The following is a 24,009-nucleotide window of genomic DNA, read 5'->3' as shown; positions in this document are numbered from 1 at the left end:
GGTGTAAGAAAATCCTACCAAGTTAAGAGATGACTTGGTAGAGATACGGAGGGCTAATGTAGAGTACCAACAATGTATCAAAACACATGTTTGACGCTAGACCAGTGTATAGTTGTGGGGCATTAAATAAACTGCAAAAGGTTAACTGCATAAGAGATATCTGGACGAGTGAGGGTCATGTATTGTAAGGCTCTAATGACACTTCGCTATGCAAAAGAAATAATGTCTTGTGAACCCGCCAAGTCATGACGAGTATGTTTTTGTGAGAGAGGGGTCTGAATAGCACGTGCAGCCAACATGTCTGTGCATTTAAGAAGATCAGAGGCACACTTGCTCTGGCTTAGGAAAAGACGATCCTCGTCATGGTGAACCTCAATACCAAGGAAGTAGTGAAGGCTTCCCATATTTTTCATGGCAAAATATGATTGAAGGTTGATAACGTTCAAATATACTTCTTGAAAAGAAATATAAACGATCGTAAGCAATATATTTACCCAACTATGAGTTGGGGTCGATCCCACAGAGAATATGGAAGAATATTGTCAATAGTAAATATTTAACTCGATAGTCGTTATAAAAATGAGGGATTTAAATTGAAATAAAATAAAATAAAAACAATAAAAAGATAGCTTTGAACTAAGTATTTATTTATATTCAGATTATTAAAAGTAACTAGGAATGTGTTCCCCATAAGCTCATAACGCAGTAATTCTAATAATAGTAATCCTTTTCTAGTGTATTACATGCAAAGTGATAAGTTAGGTATCTGTAAATCCTTGGTCCGGCATCTAGAGAATTTCACCCCGCACCTTGGTCCGGCTACGTGTGTATAATTTACTAACCCTTACCTTTACCTCATATTAGACATCATAATCGATGTTTGTCTTAGTTATTACTTCGTACCAATCAACACTAGCCTATTAGATAGTATCACACTAAATCTATGTTGATAATTCTTTTTTTGTTAATTACCTCCTTGGTCCGGCAAGTAGTAACAAGGCGAGTTCTAACGTTGGCTACCGTTAAAAAGACTTCTAAACGAAAGAATTATCAATGCATGCAAAATACTAGTCAAGAATTGCTTATTTACTATTCATACTTTGTTAATCGCTCATGGTTCCCACAACCCTAGTTATGAAAGTTAGCTACTCATTATCTCAAAAACACAATCAAAATTTATTAAAATAAATATGCTTGTGTTAATCATAAAAAGTTAAGAACAATAGCTAAAATATCTTTTATTAATCACGAATACAAATAAATAATAAAGGAGAAGAAAGAATAAACCACAATTCTCCGGCCTCCACGGCGGCTCTTCCAAAGTTCCTAAGCTAGAAGAAAATTTATATTATGTCTTGTATCTTGGTTCTTGGCTCCCTCCTCTAATAATTATTTCTATGCACTATTTATAGATGTAGGAACCCTAAAATAAAATAATTGAGTTCAAGACAAATTAGGAAATTAAAACCCAAACAGAATTGAATTCCTACGTTTTACGCGTGAACAGTAACCGCCTTAGACTTCCGCCGCCTTCAATAGTTGGAGTCTTGGAGATGCCTTCAATGACTGCCACGTGGCAGCATATTCTTTTTTCAATTTGAACGCTGCAACTTTATATTTTATATAATATTATATTAAATTTAATTCATTAAGCTGCCTGCTTGATTTCCTTCTTCAACCTTCCATCTTTAATTCGTTTTAGCTCCAAACTTCTTCAACTTTACGTCAATTTACTCCTACAAATAAAATACACCATTTAGCACAATTCATAAAATTCATGCTCATAAAGGACATATATAAATAATAAATGTGAGGAAATAATGATTAAAAATATGTATTTTTAGTCTCACATCAACACCCACACTTAAACTTTTGTTCGTCCTCGAGCAAACACTAAAACTCATCCCAAAAAAATCATACTAGCAATGTCATCACTTTGGTTAATACAAACAATTATGTCATATACCAATTTCAAAACATCAAGTAGACTTCTCAATCATTATGCAAGTCATCCAAATAAACAACAAACCTCCTAACCTCCTAACCTCGACGAAGGACTTTGAACTCATCAAATTTAAGTTTGCTCTCCTACTCTCATCAAAGAAAGTTAATAACATCACTTATCTATCATGAAACAAGTGCCCTCACAAGAAGAAATAGTCCACACACTTGAATTCGACTCCTTCGCTATTGTATTCTTTCGTAATCAAGCAAGCCTTGAACCATTCAACATAACCATTAGGTTTGAGTTGTGTGGTTTGAGTTGTGTTGAAAACCCATCGAGAACCAACAACATTCATATCGGGTTGCCGCGGAACCAATGTCCAAGTTTCATTTAATTCCAAAGCATTTAATTCGTCATGCATAACAGCCAACCAATGGGGCCTGGACACAAATGTTTTGAGCGATTTTGGTTCGACAATATCGGGTTTGATGGAAGCTGTGAAGAGGGTATGAAACGTGGGGTTGGTCATGGCATGAGATTTTGTTCGGGTGAGCATGTGGTGGGTATTGTTAGTGATTTGTTGGGTGTGTGTTTAGTCTTGAACATCAATTGATTGGTCAAGTGATGAAGAGTTGGCTTCTAATTATGTAAAAGGGGATAATGTGTTGGGACTATGATACAATTGGTTATCAGGTGTAGCTACTGCATGAGGTGCTAATTCTGTAGTGTTGGACACAGGTATTTGATGGTCCTAACTGTTGCAAGTCAGAGGATATTGGCTGCATAAGGGATAATTCATGAAAAAAATCAGTTGTTGGAGGGATAGAACATTTAGTTGAGTTATCTGGAGGAGTAACGACCGAAGAGTGTCCATTTTGATGCTCCGAAAATTCATGGAATGTAGTAAAATATGAACTATCTGAATCTGTAGACAAATCAGTTCTAGTAGACACATAGGGTAAGACAAATTCATCAAAATTACATGTCTTGAGATAAAAACTTTCCTTGTTTGCAGGTGATAGCATATATAACCTTTGTGAAGTAGGCTATAGCCGATGAACACACATGGAAAAGTTTTGGGTTGAAATTTATTTGTATTCTTCCCTTTAAGATATGGAAAGCATCTACATCCAAAAACCTTCAAGGCATTATAGTATGGTTTCTTTCCATGTAACTTCAAGAATGGAGATTGTATACTCAATGCAGATGTAGGCATTATATTGATTAGGAATGCTACAGTCATAAAAGCTTCAACCCAAAGAAACTAAGGTAGATTCGCATTAAAAAGTAGAGTCAAACCAGTCTCAACAATGTGTCTATATATTCGTTCAGCTACTCCATTTTGTTTCAGGAGTATGTGGACAAGAAATTTGTCTCGTGATACCATTTTAAGCCAAGTAAGATATAAAATTCAAACTGTTGAATTCTCATCCTCCATCACATTTAAATACTTTTAAGTTTCTTGGAAAACTGAGTTTCTATTAACTTGTGAAAGGTCATGAAAATGGATAGAAAATTAGATTTCTTCTTTAGGGGATAGATCCAATTAAATCATGTGCAATCATTGAAAAAAATAACATAGAATTTTATTCCTTGAGAAGAAGTAACAGGGGCTGGCCCCCATAAATCACAATGTATTTTACCTAATGGCTCAAGCTCTCTTTTATTAGAAACTTGGAAAGGTAGCTTACAACTTTTTCCTATTTGACAACTACTACAAACTGAATTTTTTTCACTCCAAGTCCTAACATCAATCATCTTATTACTATGCAAAAAATTAAGAATTCTCGAGTGTGGATGTCCTAGTCTTTGATGCCAAATTGTCTCCGAGTTCTTCTCTATTTTCGTAGTTATCAAAGCTTTATGTAGACTTTGTTCCAGAGCATACAAGTCATATCTTCTATTATCCTTTGCCAGAACTATGTCTGTTCTCTTGTCCTTAACAACAAAACCCTTGTCAGTAAACTTAAGAGAGCAAGCAGTATCTTTAACAAATTTACTAACAGAGATAAGATTATTTTTGAGTCGAGGCGCAACAAAAACATCCTTTAAACGAAGTTTTTCTCCAATATTTTTATCTCCAATGTATGTAATAGGTAATTTATCACTATTGACTACCATAACCGAATTAATTCCCTTAGATATAGAAGGGTTCATAAGAATACCTGAGGAGTGTACCATGTGATTACTAGCACCTGAATCCATGTATAGATGATTATTTGGTTGATTATCAAGTGACATAGTTGCGAGAGTCTGTGGTACTTCCTGTTGTGCCTGATAAGAATAATCCCACCTATAAAACAAAGAGAGCGCTATATGGTTGTCCTTCCAAAAATCTGGCAAGGATTATTTTTGGAATTATCATTCTGCTGATTAGGTCCTGGTGATTGTGTATGAAATTGACTTTGATTAAATCCCCCTCTTTTTCCTCTGCATCTTTGAGTTCGTCTTTCTCTGAAAGAGTTTCCACGACCTCTACCATGAGTCTGTTGTGGAATGAAGGTCATAGTTGGATCAAGAGTAGGTTGTGTCGTTTGTTTGTCTCCTTTTTCCCTCGTGTCAAACCCTATAAGGGCGGTCACAAATTGGCCTAAAGTGGGATATGGTGGTTTACCCAATATGACCTCTAGCAAAATTAATTACTTTGGTATCTTCATCCAATGGCTTGTGGATAGCCATGAGGTTGTCACAAGTTCCCTTAAACTCCTTGATATATTCATCAACGGATTTGGACCCTAGCATCACAATTTGAAGCTGTTGTTTCAACTGAAATTCCTTATCTTTGCTTGCTTGAAGGTAAGTATCCCCAAGACAATCCCATAGTTGTTTTGTGGTTGAACATCCTATAATGAGAAACATTGAATCTTCTGTCATTGTTCCAGACATCCAACTCCTTACAAGAATGTCAGGTTGTTGCCATTCAACGAATTTTAAGTTTAATATTTTCTTCCTTCTCGTTTTCTATAGTCTCAGGCGAAAGGTCGTCCTTGATGAGTTTTGTCAAATTTCAGGGCTTGCATTAGTTGAAGGAGTTATGTCCTCCAAACAATATAGTTTGAAGGTTTTAGTTTAATTGGGGATATTGCAATGAGTTGGTGCAATAAAGAGGGAGAGAGGGCTAAAGTGGTGCTGGAGGATGTTGCCATAACGTATTGTTTTGTAAGGAAGAAAAAAAAAAGGCTTCAAGATCGTTTGTTCTTAATTGAACCTAGACTTCTGATACCATGAAGAATATATAGAGAATACAATGTATGGCTGTTAAGCTATTATTTCTCTTGATTGCACGTTACAATTCAATAAGAAAATATATATAGCAAACTAGAGTCCTTGACCCTATCTATATCTACCTTATCAAGTAGAGTTGGATTATACACACTCCTAGTGAACGTAAGTAGCCTTGAACTTTAGGACTCCTGAACCAACTCTAATCAGGTTGTCTTACACCAACAACCGTGAAAATCACAAGAAACTAGCTCACACCTAAAGTGGCTAAAACAAACTCGATACCTCTAAAAAATCAACCAAGACCTCACCTAGGCCTAAAATCATCCCTCGAATCGAACATAACTCTCAAAATTCCGATCCGAGCACCTAAACCTGAATTTTGACCAAAGTCACTCAAAGACTTAAATTCCACAATTTCACAACTTAGGACCTCAAATCCTAAAATGGAATCGAAAACATAAACCAACAACTCTCATGGATCAGATTTCATATTTTGGGACTGATGGAATCAACGGGATCCTATTCCGAAACTTGAAACTTCAATAGACATCGAAAACCACTTTCTTAACAACTTAGCCTTTCAAACTCAAAACTTACCAAAAATCTCAATTTTTAACTCAAAGTTAAAAACCAACTTTTCAAACTCAATCAAAAATGACTCGGGGTCGATATCAGATGGAAAAACTGAAATGGACGATCGGGTCATTACAACATGGTTGGTATATTGAAGTTCGGTTTCAGTATTCTACAGCATGACAAATCTTTAACCATAGTTTATTCATTTTTCGACTAATATATACTCGTATAATAGAGTATTATTACTTTGACAATTATAAAAAGGTTTCAATTGTATCATACTAACACATTGCACATGTAGAGATATATATTCAAAATAAAGTACAAACAACTCCTTTTGCTAATCAATTACATTTCAAATACATTTCAATAAAAAAATTGAATAGTCAAAGTTTCAACTTCTAAATATTTAGTTTATACAAATACTAGGTTGCATATTTGTTAGTATTTTAATAATACTAGTATTTAGGCACGTGCATTGCACGTGTACTCCATAACTATGAATATTAACTATTGAAAAATCACATAATTTCTTTTAAAATAGTATTTGAGTTACAATAAAAATATGAAAAGTAAAATGATACTCCCTCTGTCCACTTTTAATTGTCATGTTGCGTTTTTAGAAATTCAACTTGACTAATTTTCAAAATGAATATATATTACATTAATTTGATATTTTAAGCAATAAAATTTAGATATTCAGAAAAGATATGAAAAGTACTATAAATTGACATTTTTTTGCATATCAATATGATAAAAAAAATACATCATACAATGTTAGTCAAAGTACTAATTGTTTGACTCTAAAAAGAAAATCATGACAATTAAAAGTGAATAGGTAGTAAATGTTTATGGTGTATATTTTACTCGTAAGAAAAAAGTTTTTTGCATTTAGTTCTCCACTTATTATAATTTCGATAGATAAATTTTATATTTGTTTTAAAAGATAAAATAAAGTAGCAAAAACAAACATAGAGGCACACTACCTTATGATTAACTTCCTTAAGATGTCTCTCTTATCTCGTAGAATAAATAAAAAATGTTGAAATTAAATTAATAGTTACAGGATACACATTTCAAGAAGATAAAATGTTTGACATTAATTAGTAGAAGATGAAATTTTCCTTCTCATTAAGTAGAATGCAATTGAGTAATTCAAATTTATAACTAAGGAGACTTAATTAGAAGGGAATAACTAAAAAATTAAAGTGCAATGGGTGGTATTTAAATTATGCCATTATATATTTAAAATAATAATATTTAATTAAGTAAATTAGATTTTAATTTAGTGGAGAGCCAAAATGACAATATTAATATTTTTACAATTAAAAGTTTGTTAAAATATATTTTTACATTTTTTTTGTTAAAAATATAATAGGAGCAATATTTGGTCGGAGTTAAAAGATCTTCTAACTTCTTAAGCATTTTGGTATATCATTTTTTTTGACTTTGGGACTTGAATCTCATGATAATTTTAATAAAAATTATCCAAAAATATAGATTTATCCACAAGAACATGTAAGAATAATTATTTACAAATATTTAAAATTTAACGTGCAAGAAATGTAATTATTAGTAATTTGAAATAAGAATATCTTATAGGCATAATCTCTCTGTTTTTACATGCCTTACAAACTATTATTATGATTCTATTTGTTTTATTTTCTATAGCATAAAATACATTTTTCAATCAAATATGTTCTTAAAATGAAATTACAAATACAAAGAAAAGAATATCAAAGGAGCAAGCTTTGCATTAGGCTACCAACGAAAATACAAAAATTCTACGACAATCTTTTCCCTACTTTTTATTAATAATGTACATTGAAACAAAGCTATAGTAATAAACATTCAACCTTTGACCATAAAAAAAAGAGATAAAAAATCTCGGAAGATAAGTTAATGGAACTGACACTCAACTACATAAATGGAGGGGTCTTATCATAGTTCTAATCTTGGAAAATAAGTAAAAAAAAAAACAAAATACATAAAGCTCTGATATTATAGTAATTGAAGTGTTATTCATCCCTATAATCACATTATTCCTTGTAATTTTGATACAAATCCTCTTGTCTTGAAATTTTCATCAATTGATTAAAGCATCTCTAGTTTGCCACACACAAAATTTGTATCACATATAAATCTTTCTATGGAAATACTATTGAAAGATTTGTATTTATAGGAAAAAATATAGCTTTAGAATATGAAGATTCACTTACAAAGTTGAAAGACCAAGTATTACAACAAATTAAAGACAAACATTAATTAAGAACATAAATTAATTTGGAAGATGAAACACGTACATGTATCTATTTAAAGGGATAACTATTATCTTTAATTTTTTTCTATTTGCTTTACTCACATGTATATCAACTCAAAACCTTGTAGAAATTCTACTATTTACTATTTAATTAATTAAATATTTTAATAACATTTGGATTTAGCATAAAGGTAAAACGATAATTCAATATTTTTACTTTGGAGCTTCCCACTTTCAATAATATGTGATGATATATGATATTATAACATGATGATATATACTATGATATGATGAGGATATAGATTTATGTAACTATATACATTGGTATGGTATTCAATATTTGGGTATGTTATTTTTAAACACCAAATACCGTACCGAATATAAAAAATATTAAAATGTTTACCATATACCACTTCAAATACCATAATATCAAAACCACAATATTAAAAATTTCTAACATGACATTGTCTCAAACCATCTAAACATAAGAAGTAAATCTTGGGACGCAACCCATACAATAGTCACAAACATAAAAGAAAGGCACAATGAGATGGGGTGATCAAAATGAGCCTATCCTTGAGTGGAAAGGGGGAAATACTATGCCTAGAGGTCAATTTGTTTCCTACCTAAAAGCTAGGAAAATGATTTCGAAGGGTTGTGTCTACCATATAGTGAGGGTAAGGGATATGGAGTCTGAAACTCCTATTCATCTCGAAAAGGAAATAGACTTTGGGATTGACCTTCTGCTCAATACCTAACCTATATCTATTCCTCCTTATACAATGGCTCAATGGAACTTAAGGAGTTGAAGGAACAATTAAAGGACTTATTAGATAAGGGTTTTATCCGACTGAGTGTACCACCCCTAAAAAATAAATTAGGATAAAGTAGAGCCTCACATGGGTTTTATGCATTAATAACTTGTTAGAATAGTGAATAATAGCCTTTTTAGTCAGTTTTAAAGAGTTTGGAAGTCAAACGTCAAGGGACGACCAAGACGTTCGGAAACTAGTCTTTTACGTGTAGGTGTGTTCTAGTATGTTGTTCATGTTTTTATGTGTTGTTTGGAGTCTAAAATTAGTGGAGGTGATCCTAGTGTCTTAATAAATGTTTTTAGGGTCTAAACATTTGGGTACGACTCCCCGGGACCACCCTAAGGGTCCCCAAGGAGGACCCCAACCCTTGGCCAAACAAGCTACCAAGGTAGCTTGAGAATGTGCATGGAGGGAGCACGTCCGCGTTGCAGACTAGCTCCACCAAGGGACAAAAATGTGTTCCACATCGCGGACTTGCTGCAGACTCTTCTATCTCTAATTTAATTTCTAGAACATTCTGGGAACACCTCCGCGTCGCGGACATGTTTCCCGACGAAATCTGTGAAAATAAAACTCAAGTTTGACTTGTTTAAAAGGTCCAACTAAGTGAGGGGTAGTTTGGGTACTTTGGGTACTTTGGGGAATTATTATAAACGGTTATTCTATCTATTCTAGGGTATTTTAAGTGATTAGAACCCCAAAACCTAGAATTAAACCTCATTATCCAAATTGAACCTTCCCTCTTAAATAAGTTCTCTCTCTAGAACTCCATGGAAAACATTGATGAAGCTTCAAGCTAGGGGATGGGTTCCTACTGACTTCTCCTTCAAATTCCTAAGGAAAATTAATCACAAAGGTATGGGGATTTTATCTTTGATTCTCCTTTCAATCAAAGAGCCAAATCAAAGTGATTACAATGTTTTTCAAAAACACTAAAAACCCCAATTTCAATTCTAAGCTTGGGTTCTTGCATGAAAGTATTTCAAATGATGATTTATGTTAATATTGATGGTTTTAAGGTCAAAAACTCCATGAACCCTTGCATATCTTGAAATCCTAATTTTTGGGTCTAAAGTGGGTCTATTGATTATGAGCTAATAATGTGATATTAATGTGTAGATTTTTATGGGCTATTGATTTATGTATTTTTCTATATTGAATTATGAGGAATTGATGGTCAATTGTGTTATATTGGATGTTGGCCTTGAATGGACAATTGTGACCTAAGGTTTATAATGATGATGAAGTTGTGAATAGATTATTGATTCTAGTATTTTATATATATCTTGTAGATGTTAGAATTGTGAGGTTTGATCCCTTTGAAAGTGGGGAGGTGTTTACTTTATAAGCATGTTGTGATCATAACCTTGTAGGCAAAGTTGGATGATTGTTGTTTTGAGTAATGTTGATTATGTGAAGGTAATGTGATATGATGTGAATTTGTGTCTATGAGCATGGAAGGAGACCTTGTGTAGAGACTTTATGTGTTATGCTTGGTTGTTGTCTTCTTTGAATGACTTATAATGAAGGTGAGGCTAGGATAGACTATGTTTACCTACTCTCACACCTAGTGAAGAATGAATGAAAGAATGTAAAAATGAATGAAAAGAATAGGAGTTAATGCTAATGAATGAAAGTTGGGTCTATTGTAAGGATAGTCTCATAAAATACTCCTTAAATGAATGGGGTTCCTAGATGAACAGTTTTCTCATCTTTGAATCCAAGAGCTTTCTTAATGAATGAATGAGGGTTAGGATGGGTATTCCTTCGTGAGTTGAGATGAGAATACATAGTAGCAATCCTTATCCCTAAATGAATGAATGTTGGGTTAGGATGAGTACTCCTTCTAAGTTGAGATGAGAGTACTTATTAGCAATCCTTATCCCTAAATGAAAGTCCTAACTCCGTGGGGGAGTAATGTCTAGCACCAAGAGGATATGAAGATGGGTGGATACTCCTTCGTTAGTTGAGATGTGAGTATTTAGTAGCAACCCTTAAGATGGGTGCTTCTTCGTGAGTTGAGATGAGAGTACTTAGAAGCAATACTTTTATCCCTTAACTATGTGCCCACATAGGACTAGCTAGTGGTCTCTACCACGTAAAGGCTAAAAGAATGACCCTACCTTGGCAAAGTAGGGACCCCTCATCCGGTAAGGGTATTACCAGGATTCCATGTCAAGCTCCATGGTCTATGTCGGTTAAGGCTCCTCCCGTACACTAATGAATGAATGAACTAGGGTCTCTTAAGGGTGTACTGCTTAGTATAGGTGGTGGAATGGGACATCATCTAGACATTGCACAAGTATACATTTAAGGGAGATAATGGTGTGTCTTAGTAATAATAATGAATGAATGAGTCTTATTGGGATAATTAATGAAAGTGTTGGTCCTTGAGCATGCTAATGTGAATGTAAGTTCTTCTGTTGAATTGAATGTATATGATGATCTTATGTCATTAGGGAATGAAGTTGTATATATGCATTAAGTTGAAAGAATGATTTATGTTGAGATGTGAATGGAGCTTGTCTTGTGTAGCCTTAAGGATCACTTGGGTGTGGTATGGAGAGGTAGTATGGGCTGCCTCACCATGTCTTACTTAGGTGAGTCTTGGGATGACATTTGATGAGTGTTCTAGTTTTATGAAGTGACTTGTTGGCTTATGTGCTTATATGTCTCATGTGATTAATTGGTGAAGGTTGAGGTATGCATGGTAAGTGCACTTTGTGTGACCTTATGGTGGTGCCTTAGTGTGGGTGATGGTATGAGATGTTGCCCATACATTGCACAAATGTATTGCATAAAGGTTACTTAGGGTGGAGGTCCAAGGCAAGAAGGTAAAGGTAAATGGGTTATGCATGTTTATGAGGTATTGTGAAGCACATGACTTTGTATTGTTGGTTGTGACTTGTAAGGTGCCTATTATGTTGATGTTCATGAGATTTTATCAAAATGTCATGAAAGCATAACTTCCTAACAAATGTCCTTTTTAGCATGTTTTGCCTATTCTCATACTTAGTACGTGCGTTGTACTAACCCCTTTCTTCTATTTTACTACAAGTGTAGGTTGTGGTAACTAGGAGGAGATTGTGCTTTGGAGTTTCTTGGATTGCTTCACTCTTCCAAGTCTTTGGTATGTCCTCAAGATTCGAGGACTATGTTTAGAAGTTTCTTATTCATTGTAATAGATACTTAAGTTTCATTTCATTGGTAAAGTGCCGTGTCTCTTAGTACGTTTTAAGTTCTTGTCTAAGATTGGCTAAAGAGACTTAGTAGTTCCGCTTGCGTATTGATATTTTCAAATGTTGATGACTCTTGAAGTCTTATTGTTCTATTGAATAAAAGTTTTAAATTCTTAGTGATTTTTATGATCTATGCGATGAATGAATGCTAAGGCTTGTATAAGACCTCCGAGAGGTCGAATACGCATGTAACGGCTAGGGGGTGCTCTCGGGTCGTTACAAACTTGGTATCAGAGCATAATGTTTTAAAGATTACTTTTAGGTTCAAAGTCTCAAAAGCCACGTCTTGTAGAGTTATGTTCATCGGTGTGTGTCGCGACACATATATGAACGAGAGGCTATCGGACGATAGAAGTTTCACTTTCTTCATTACTCTTGTGTCGTGCCATAGAGATTAACTCCATATGATCTCTCTATTTATTCCCTTGTCCGGTGGTCTCTACTAGATGTGATTATTTGGAAAGGGGTGATGTTTCAAGGATTGAGGGAGTAAAATGTGAGTTTTGATGCTTATTATGGTTTATGACTAGATGAAATTATGTGAAAGTAGTTTGGGAAGATTATGTTGTGATGCCAATTATGGCTATGTGTGACTTATGAGATTTGAAGTATCATATTGGGAAGTTGCTTTTTGTGGTTAATGTTTGGTAGTTGCCCTTGTGATAGATTGAAGTCCTTGTGTAGTCTTGCTCCTAAGAGGGGAAGATGGTGTGACTACCTAGAAGGTAATTGTGAGAGGATAAAATTTATATGAGTAGTGGTGCTTAGGTGGTACTAAATGATTTTGATTGAGCAAACTCATTTCTTGGGGGATAGAGGTAAGACCCTCAATAGTGTAGAATCATTTTATGAAAGGAGTTTGAAGGTTTAGTCTTGACTTGCTCCGACCTTAGAATTTAAGGGTATGAGGTGGTGAGGAGTTGATTTGGCTTACCCTAAGTGGAGGATGATGACTTGAGTAGTAAGGTTGTTATCCTTATCTTTTCCTTCTATTCTTATTCAAGCTTGAAACCAAGAGTTCCTAGTAGCTTGTTCGTGTTTTGGAGTCTTGCATATGATTATGAGTTGCATGAACTCCTTATGTTATGCACGTCCTAGATGATATTATGTTATGCATCCTCTTAATGACATTATGATTAATTGATAAGGTTAGTAGTTATTTCTCATGATTATTGTGCATTTAGTATGATTTGCTTATTTGCCTCATGAGTTGAAATGTTGACCATGCCTATGTGTGCTTTGAAAGTTATTGCATATCGGGCCTTATGATGAAATGATGAGTATGTCCAAACTTTTTTTGGAGAAGGTAGTTCCTCCTTATATGATATGAAATGATGAGCTTTTGTTTATGATAAGTTGTTTAAATTGCCCCATGAGATGCCTAGTTGAGCATGCCTTGATGTGATTTTGATGTTGCATGATTATGCTTTTGAGAGAAATTGTAAGGTGAGCCTATAAATTTTGTAATGAGCATGATATGCTATGGAGAAGGGAGTTCCTCCAAAGAAATGAGAAATGGTAAAGTTTTGTGCATATTGAGTGGTAGATATTATTCCTACTTTCTTGAATTGCATGAAAGTCTTGTTGTAAAGTTTTTTTTATGTGGAGTTGATGTTTCTTCCTTGATGTGTGCAGTAGTAATGATATTACATGCTTGTTGTGAGATGCTAGTTAGGTCATTGAGTTCTCAGAAGTATTTTAAGTGTCATTCGAGGACGAATGTTCCTAAGTGGGGGCTATTGGAACACCCCTAAAAAATGAAGTAGGATAAAGTAGAGCCTCACATGGGTTTTATGCATTAATAACTTGTTAGAATAATGAAGAATAGCCTTTTTAGTCAGTTTTAAAGAGTTTGGAAGTCAAACGTCAAGGGACGACCAAGAGGTTCGGAAACTAGTCTTTTATGTGTTGGTGTGTTCTAGTATGTTGTTCATGTTTTTATGTGTTGTTTGGAGTCTAAAATAAGTGGAGGTAATCCTAGTGTCTTAAGAAATGTTTTTAGGGTCCAAAGGTTTGGGTATGACTCCCCGGGACCATTCTAAGGGTCCCCGAGGAGGACCCAAACCCTTGGCCAAACAAGCTAGAATGTGCATAGAGGGAGCATGTCCACGTGGCAGACTAGCTCCACCAAGGGACAAAAGTGTGTTCCGCGTCGCGGACTTGTCGCGTACTCTTCTGTCTCGAAATTTAATTTCCAGAAACTTGTGGGAACACCTCTGTGTCGCAGACCTGTTTCCCGACGAAATCTGTGAAAATAAGACTCAAGTTTGACTTGTTTAAAAGGTCCAACTAAGTGAAAGGTAGTTTGGGTACATTGGGGAATTATTATAAACGGTTATTCTACCTATTTTAGGGTATTTTAAGTGGTTAGAATCCCAAAATCTAGAATTAGACCTCATTATCCAAATTGAACCTTCCCTCTCAAATAAATTCTTTCTCTAGAACTCCATGAAAGACTTTGATGAAGCTTCAAGCTAGGGGATGGGTTCCTACTGATGTCTCCTTCAAATTCCTAAGGAAAATTAATCACAAAGGTATGAGGATTTTATCTTTGATTCTCCTTTCAATCAAAGAGCCAAATCAAAGTGATTACAATGTTTTTCAAAAACACTAAAAACCCCAATTTCAATTCTAAGCTTGGGTTCTTGCATGAAAGTATTTCAAATGATGATTTATGTTAATATTGATGGTTTTAAGGTCAAAAACTCCATGAACCCTTGCATATCTTGAAATCCTAATTTTTGGGTCTAAAGTGGGTCTATTGATTATGAGCTAATAATGTGATTTATGTATTGTTCTATATTGAATTATGAGGAATTGATGGTCAATTGTGTTATATTGGTTGTTGGCCTTGAATGGGCAATTGTGACCTAAGATGATGATGAAGTTGTGAATAGATTATTGATTCTAGTATTTTATATATATGTTGTAGATGTTAGAATTGTGAGGTTTGATCCCTTTGAAAGTGGGGAGGTGTTTACTTTATAAGCATGTTGTGATCATAACCTTGTAGGCAAAGTTGGATGATTGTTGTTTTGAGTAATGTTGATTATGTGAAGGTAATGTGATATGGTGTGAATTTGTGTCTAAGAGCATGAAAGGTGACCTTGTGTAGAGACTTTATGTGATATGTTTGGTTGTTGTCTGTTTTGAATGACTTATAATGAAGGTGAGGCCAGGATAGACTATGTTTACCTACTCTCACACCTAGTGAAGAATGAATGAAAGAATGTAAGAATGAATGAAAAGAATGAGAATTAATGCTCATGAATGAAAGTTGGGTCTATTGTAAGGATAGTCTCATAAAGTACTCCTTAAATGAATGGGGTTCCTAGATGAACAATTTTCTCATCTTTGATTCCAAGAGCTTCCTTAATGAATGAATGAATGAGGGTTAGGATGGGTATTCCTTCTTGAGTTGAGATGAGAATACATAGTAGCAATCCTTATCCCTAAATGAATAAATGTTGGGTTAGGATGAGTACTCCTTCGTGAGTTGAGATGAGAGTACTTAGTAGCAATCCTTATCCCTAAATGAATGTCCTAACTCCGTGGGGGAGTAATTTTTAGCACTGAGAGGATTGAAAATGGGTGGATACTCCTTCGTTAGTTGAGATGTGAGTATTTAGTAGCAACCCTTAAGATGAGTGCTCCTTCGTGAGTTGAGATGAGAGTACTTAGAAGCAATCCTTCTATCCCTTAACTATGTGCCTACATAGGACTAGCTAATGGTCTCTACCACGTAAAGGCTAAAAGAATGACCCTACCTTAGGCAAGTAGGGATCCCTCATATGGTAAGGGTACTACCGGGATTCCATGTCAAGCTCCATGGTCTATGTCGGTTAAGGCTCCTCCTCCACACTAATTAATGAATGAACTAGGGTCTCTTAAGGGTGTACTACTTAGGATAGGTGGTGAAATGTGACATCATCTAGACATTGCACAAGTAGACATTTAAGGAAGATCTTGGTGTGTCTTAGTAATTCTAATGAATGAATGAGTCTAATTGGGATAATTAATGAAAGTGTTGGTCCTTGCGCATGCTAATGTGAATGTAAGTGCTTATGTTGAATTGAATATATATGATGATCTTATGTTATTAGTGAATGAAGTTGTATATATGCATTAAGTTGAAAGAATGATTTATGTTGAGATGTGAATTGAGCTTGTCTTGTGTAGCCTTAAGGATCACTTGGGTGTGGTATGGAGAGGTAGTATGGGCTGCCTCACCATGTCTTACTTAGGTGAGTCTTGGGATGACATTTGATGAGTGTTCTAGTTTTATGAAGTGACTTGTTGGCTTATGTGCTTATATGTCTCATGTGATTAATTGGTGAAGGTTGAGGTATGCATGGTAAGTGCACTTTGTGTGACCTTATGGTGGTGCCTTAGTGTGGGTGATGGTATGGGACGTTGCCCATACATTGCACAAAGGTTTTACTTAAAGGTTACTTAAGGTGGAGGTCCAAGGCAAGAAGGTAAAGGTAAATGGGTTATGCATGTTTATGAGGTATTGTGAAGCACATGACTTTGTATTGTTGGTTGTGACTTGTAAGGTGCCTATTATGTTGATGTTCATGAGATTTTATCAAAATGTCATGAAAGCATAACTTCCTAACAAATGTCCTTTTTAGCATGTTTTGCATATTCTCATACTTAGTACGTGTGTTGTACTAACCCCTTTCTTCTATTTTACTACAAGTGTAGGTTGTGTTAACTAGGAGGAGATTGTGCTTTGGAGTTGCTTGGATTGCTTCACTATTCCAAGTCTTTGGTATGTCCTCTAGATTCGAGGACTATGTTTAGAAGTTTCTTAGTCATTGTAATAAACACTTATGTTTCATTTCATTGGTAAAGGGCCGTGTCCCTTAGTACGTTTTAAGTTCTTGTCTAAGATTGGCTAAAGAGACTTAGTAGTTCCACTTGCGTATTGATGTTTTCAAATGTTGATGACTCTTGAAGTCTTATGGTTTTATTGAATAAAAGTTTTAAATTCTTAGTGATTTTTATGATCTATGCCATGAATGAATGCTAAGGCTTGTATAAGACCTCTGAGAGGTCGAATATACATGTAACGGCTAGGGGTTGCTCTCGGGTCGTTACACTGAGTATCTCTCCATGGGGTGCTCCCGTGTTGTTTGTTAAGAAGAAAGATGGTTCACTCCGAATGTTTATTGATTACCGCCAATGGAACAAAGTAACCATCAAGAACAAGTATCCTCTTCTGAGATAGATGACTTATTTGATCAACTCCAAAGGGAAAGTATTTCTCTAAAATTGATCTCCGGTTAGGTTATCACCAATTGAGGGTGAAAGAGGAAGATATTCTGTAAACTTTTAGAACCCGATATGGCCATTATGATTTCTTGGTTATGTATTTTGGTTTGACTAATGCCTCGGGGATGTTTATGGACTTGATTAATATGATGTTTAAACAATGCCTTGATATGTTCGTAATTGTGTTCATAGATGACATTTTGATCTTTTCGAGGAGTGACAATGAGAACATTGATCATTTGAGGATTGTATTGCAAATTCTCAAGGACCAACAACTCTATGCGAAGTTTAGTAAATGTGAGTTTTGGCTAAGGTCAGTAGCTTTCCTTGGCCATATAGTTTCAAGCAAAGGTATTGAGTTCGATCCAAAGAAGACGGGTGTGGTCAAGAGTTGGCCTAGACTTTTATCACCTACAGATATTAGAAGCTTCTTGGGTTTGACCGGTTATTATAGAAGGTTTGTTGAGGGGTTTTCGTGCATTACTTCTCCTTTGATGTCTTTGACTCAAAAGAAGGCCAAGTTCCTATGGTCGGAAGCTTGTGGGAAAAGTTTCCAAGAGTTGAAAGATAGACTTACTTCCGCTCCGGTGTTGACCTTATCAGAAGGTACGGATGGCTTTATGGTATATTATGATGCCTTTAGAGTGGGTTTGGGGTGTGTGCTTATGTGGAATGGTAAGGTGATTTCCTATGCTTCGAGGCAACTAAATGTTCATGAGAAGAATTATCCTACCCACAATTTTGAATTAGCGGCGGTGGTATTTGCCTTAAAGATTTGGAGGCATTATTTGTATGGGCTCCATGTTGATGTTTTCATCGATCACAAAAGCTTGCAATATGTTTTTACCCAAAAAGATCTAAATCTTCGCCAAAGAAGGTGGCTTGAGTTATTGAAAGATTATGATATAAGTGTTCTCTATCACCCCGGTAAAGCAAATGTGGTGGCGGATGCCCTTAGTCAGTTGCCCATGGGTACTGTTGCTCATGTTGATGATGAGAGAAAAGAGTTGGTTCAAAATGTTCATAGGTTGGACCGATTGGAAGTTCAACTAGTGTATTCCACCAAGGGTGGTACTATGGTCCATAATGGTTCTGAATAGTCTCTCGTTGCCGATGTGAAAGCAAAGCAATGTCTTGATCCAATCTTAGTCTAATTGAAAGAAGTGGTTCTAAAGAAGTCCGTAGAGGCTTTCTCCTAAGGGGGAGATGGTGTCCTAAAGTACCAATGTAGTTTATGTGTTCCGAATGTCGATGATTTAAGGGAACATATTTTATCCAAAGCCCATAGTTCTTGGTATTCTATTCACCCGGGAGCCATCAAGATGTACCATGATTTGCGAGAGATTGCAGGATTTATGGCTAAGTGTCCTAATTGCCAACAAGTGAAGGTTGAGCATCAAAGTCAGAGAGGTTTATCCCAAGATATTAGTATTTCTACTTGGAAGTGAGAAGATTTGAATATGGACTTCATAGTAGGGTTGCCACGAACTCAGCACCAATATGATTCGATTTGGGTTATAGTTGATCGAATGAAGAAGTCGGCCCATTTCATTCCCATCAAATTTTCCTATACGGCGGAAGATTATACAAAGTTGTACTTGAGAGAGATGTTAAGGTTGCATGGAGTGCCCTTGTCCATTATCTCCGATAGAGGTACTCAATTTACTTCACAGTTTTGGAAGTCATTCCAAAAGGGTCTTGGCACTAAAGTTAAGCTTGACACAACTTTTCACCCCCAAACCAATGGGCAAGCGAAAAGAACAATCCAAACATTGGAAGATATGTTGAGGGCTTGCGTGATAGATTTCAAGGGGAATTAGGATGACCATTTGCCCTTGATTGAATTCGCTTATAATAATAGCTACCATTCGAGAATTGGTATGGTTCCTTTTGAGGCTCTTTATGGAAGGAGATGTAGATCCCCTATCGGATGGTTGGTGGTAGGTGAGGTTCCCTTGATAGGGCCCGAGTTAGTACATAAGGCTATTGAGAAGGTTTGAATCATTAGAGAGAGGTTTAGAATAGCCCAAAGTCGACAAAAGTCTTATACCGATGTTAGAAGGAGAGACCTTGAATTCGATGTGCATGACTGTGTTTACTTAATAATCACGCCCATGAAGGGTGTGATGAGGTTTGGTAAGAAAGGGAAGCTTAGTCCCCGTGTTGTAGGGCAATATCAAATTTTGAGATGTGTTGGTAAGGTTGTATATGAGTTTGATTTGCCAAATGAGTTGGCATCGGCACATCTGGTTTTCCATGTCTCTATGTTGAAAAAGTGTGTGGAAGATCCGACATCCATAATTCCCCTAGAAGGGTTAGAATTGAAAGAGAAACTTTCATATGAAGAAGTTCCGGTTGAGATCTTGGACCGACAACTTAACAGGTTGAGGAACAAAGAGGTAGCTTCCGTTAAGGTGTTATGGAGAAATCATCTAGTTGAGGGTGCTACTTGGGAGGCGGAAGCCGATATGATGTCCCGGTATCCTCATCTTTTTCCTCCTATTCTAGCTTGAGGTAATGAGTCCCTCTTGTTTTGCTTATGTTCGAAGTCATGTGTGTTTTATGTGTTTCCATGATTTCCTTAAAATTGCATGTTCATTAAAAAGCTTTAGTTTTGAAAGAAATGGCTTTTATGATGTTTGTTCCAAATGTTGTTAAGTATTGAGTCTGCGTTGCTTATAGACTTCATGAGATGAGTATAGAACATGCCTTGACTTGGAGTGGAAATCCCCTCCTTGAATTTGTGCTTTTTGAGATTGAATTGCATATAGGCTCCATGAGATCGTGTTGAGCATAGTGTTGAGTTGGAAATGATAGTTCCTCCTTGAACATGAGAAATGTTAAGCTTTCATGCATATTGGGTTGTTAGATGTAGTTCCTACTCCCTTATGGTGCATTGAGTATGTTTAGCTTGGAGATAAAGTACCTCCTTAGTTGTGTGCATTTAGATGAGTTGCATGCATGAACAACTGCTAGTATTGAGTCTCTTTTCCTAGAAATGTGCTTAGAATCTCATTCGAGGACGAATGATCCCAAAGGGGCGATAACGTAACACCTCGAATTCGAAACAAGGAAAAGTGCAGCTTTTGGAGTAGTTGCAGGTGTCACCCGTGATGGCAAACCACACCCCGTAGGTGGGCCTCATGGATGGCCACCTCAGAAAGTGTCCAGGCATGGACCACGAAGGGACCTACAGACCGTAGGTGGGACCACTCCCTGTGGTCCAGCCCTCCGTGGATTGGCCAAATTCTCTGACCATGGACCATGAGTGACCAGGACGGGCCGTAGGTCAGTCGACGGTCCGTGGTTCGTGACTGGGCATTTATTTTTAGGGGCTTAAAGGTCTTTTCCAATTTTAATTTAATTGAAGTGGTGTCATTTTGCCTAAGTCTAAGACACATATATAAGTGATTTTAATCCCCAAAATCCCCCAATTAAGTCATTCTCGCAAAATCCCAAAAGAATTCCCAAAACTCCTCTCAAATATTCTCTCTCTAGAAATTGGAAGAAGAAGAAGGAGGTTGAAGCTAGGTCAAGATCAAGTCTCCAATATTCAAGCTTATGAGTGCTTTTAATCAAGGTATGATGTATTTTCATCCATGGGATCCTTCCTCCCATGGAGTCCCCTAGAATTCCACAATTGGAAGAAGAATTCCCCAATTCTAGTTAGGGCTTCTTCCATTGTTGTGGGTTATGATGGATGTTGATCCAATTGATAGGATTATGATTGTTTATGATTGAATTGATATAATTTCATGTATTTAGGATGAAATTACTTGCACCCATGCCTATCCTATGATTTTAGGGTTGAATTGATATAGTGAATTTGTTGCAATGTGAGGGAAACTCTATGGGTTAGATATATCCTTATATGATTGATGAATTATGAATAAAATTACTCTAGATTTAAGCATATATGATGAACATGATGTTAATTGCTTGAGAGTAAAGCATAGATGACGATAATGAGATGTAGTGCTTTGAGAGTAAAGCCTAGACTATGAATTGTTTATTGTAAATGCTTGTAGAAGGGATACTTCCTGTAATGAATTGAAAAGCATGATTGTATGAATGTGAAAGGTTAACTCACATGAATGATTCTACGTTAAATGGATTGCTCACCTAAAATGAATCTAGACTAAAATGCTTAATGAATGATGAAGCTAGAGGCGATTACCCTTAACCTTCATATGAAAGGATATCTGGCGATTCCCCTACTCCTTAGACTAGAACAAGATATGAGTCCCCACGGTCTTACTATAATGAATAGACATGGAGGTGAGTACCCATGCTCCTTATGAAATGACGTGGAGACGAGTACCACATCATATGATGAGGTTGTAGAGGCGAGTACCCGCAATCTAAAAGTAAGTAAGGCAAGAGGCGAGTACCCATTAGCCTTTATGAACTAGACATTGAGGCTAATCCCCATGTCTTCAAAAGTAAGTATGACTAATGTGATTATGTATAATGATGATTGCTTGGAGTGTTTCTAAATATGCCTTCCATGATGTAAACTTGACTAGAGGCGGACGACCTAAGTCTTGGATAAGGATAAGTGAGGTTACTTAAGGAAGTATTCCTCTACCATTATGATGCTTTATATGTGTTGATTATGCTTATTCCTTATGTCTTATGTTGACTAATGCTTATGTTTAGGTTGTTTATTCTAGCCATCATATTTAGTACTTGATTGTACTAACGCATACTCTTGCCTACATTCTTATCAAATATAGGGTCCAGCGTTCCCGATTCACACACTTGTGTCTAGGTTCCTATTGGATTGTGAAGTGAAGCTTTGGTGAGTCCTCATTGTATTCGAGGATTTGATCACCCTATATCATTATGGCTTTCTTTTATGTTTGAGACTATTGTATGAGTTGTGTCCGAAGATTTACTTCTTATGTTTAGATGGTTTGAGACAATGTCATGTTAGAATTCGATGAGGGACCTAATTTTAGTCTACGGAAGATTAAAATGAGACCGTCCTTGGTGTTACAATGGTTATGGAAGCTTATTGAGGAGGATTTTCCAAAAGAGTTGAAAGAATTAGAACAAGTAGACCTGAAGGAGAGGGCTTTGAGTGCGATATTCATAAGGGTTACATATAATGTTCTTAGGGGTATCGCTGAAGAGAAATCTACAGAAATGGCATGGAAGAAGTTAGAAGATCTCTACTATAAGAATCGCTAACAAACCGCCTCTACATGGAAAAATAAATTATAGAATCTTGATATGAATGAAGGTACACGGGTCAAAACTCACCTTGATGAGTTTAATTCAATTATAATGGACATGAAAAATGTATATATAATTGAAAGTGAGGCTACTGACCTAATCATGTTGTGTTCTTTACCATCGCCTTATGATACCCTTGCTGATACATTGCTATATGGGAAAGATACTATCTCACTTGATGATGTTAGTAATGCATTAAATTCGGAAGAGTTGAAGAAGAACTTTCTGGATAGCAGAACTGAGGGTGAAGGTCTTGTGAGTAGGGGAAGAATATAATAAAAGGACTTTAATAGAAAAAGGTTTAACTCTAGATCAAAGTCTAGAGCAAGGAAGCAGAACTGCTATGAGTGCAGGGAGCAGGGTCATTACAAAGTAGATTTTCCTAAACTAAAAGAGAAAACGGGGAAATATAAAGTTGATTACTCAGCTAAGTTTTCACATGTGTCCATACAAGAATTAGTTTGCAACGTACAAATAGATGAGTGCAGCTGTCTACCTAGGTGATGATAATCCATTACAGGTAGAGGGTTTAGGTAACGTCAAATTGACAAAGTTCAATGTCGTTATCAGAAATATTGAGTGTTTGTATGTTCCTCGAATTAAGAGAAATTTGATTTCTCTTTCGATTTTGGATGATCAAGGGTATAAGTTTCATCAGAGAATGGAACACTTAAAGTATGTAAAGTCTTCATGGTACTCATGAAGGGAAAGCTTCATTCTAGACTGTATTATCTACAAGCCAGTGTAGTTGAAGGGGAATCAATTGTAGCTTCTGGGAAAGGTGATCTGAATCAGTCTCGGTTGTGGCACTTACGACTTGGTCATATGAGTGACTAGGGAGTGTCTTTGTTGAACAAGCATAATTTGTTGGATGGTTATAAAAATCAAGCTTTAAATTTTTGTGAACATTGTGTGTTCGGTCAGCAAACAAGGGCGAAGTTCAGCAAGAAGGCTATTCACAAGACCAAAGACAAGTTAGATTATATACATTCAGACTTGTGGGGTCCAAACAAAATTCCCTCAAAAAGTGGCGCAAGATACTTTATAACTTTGATTGACGATTACTCAAGAATGGTATGGGTGTATTTCTTGAAAAAAAAAAGATGAGGCATTTTCAACATTTATTAAATGGAAGACTATGGTTGACATGAAAATCGAAAGAAAAGTTAAATGTCTTCGAACGGACAATGGGTTGGAATTTTACAACTTAGAGTTCAATAACTTCAGCAACGGAGAGGGCATAGTGAGACACCACACTTGTTCTGGAATACCACAACAAAATGGTGCTACATAACATATGAACCGAACACTTTGTGACAGGGCACGATGCTTTAACGCTCATATGTTAGCACACATTTTTGGGCTGAAGCAATCAATACAACTTCTTATTTGGTCAATAGATCTCCATCTACAACCATTGAGTCTAAAACTCCT

The sequence above is a fragment of the Solanum verrucosum genome, unplaced genomic scaffold, assembly GCF_900185275.1.
Source record: "Solanum verrucosum unplaced genomic scaffold, falcon-dt-bn FXZP01000156.1, whole genome shotgun sequence".
Classification (NCBI taxonomy): Eukaryota; Viridiplantae; Streptophyta; class Magnoliopsida; order Solanales; family Solanaceae; genus Solanum; species Solanum verrucosum.
Note: the sequence above shows the minus strand (reverse complement) of the source record.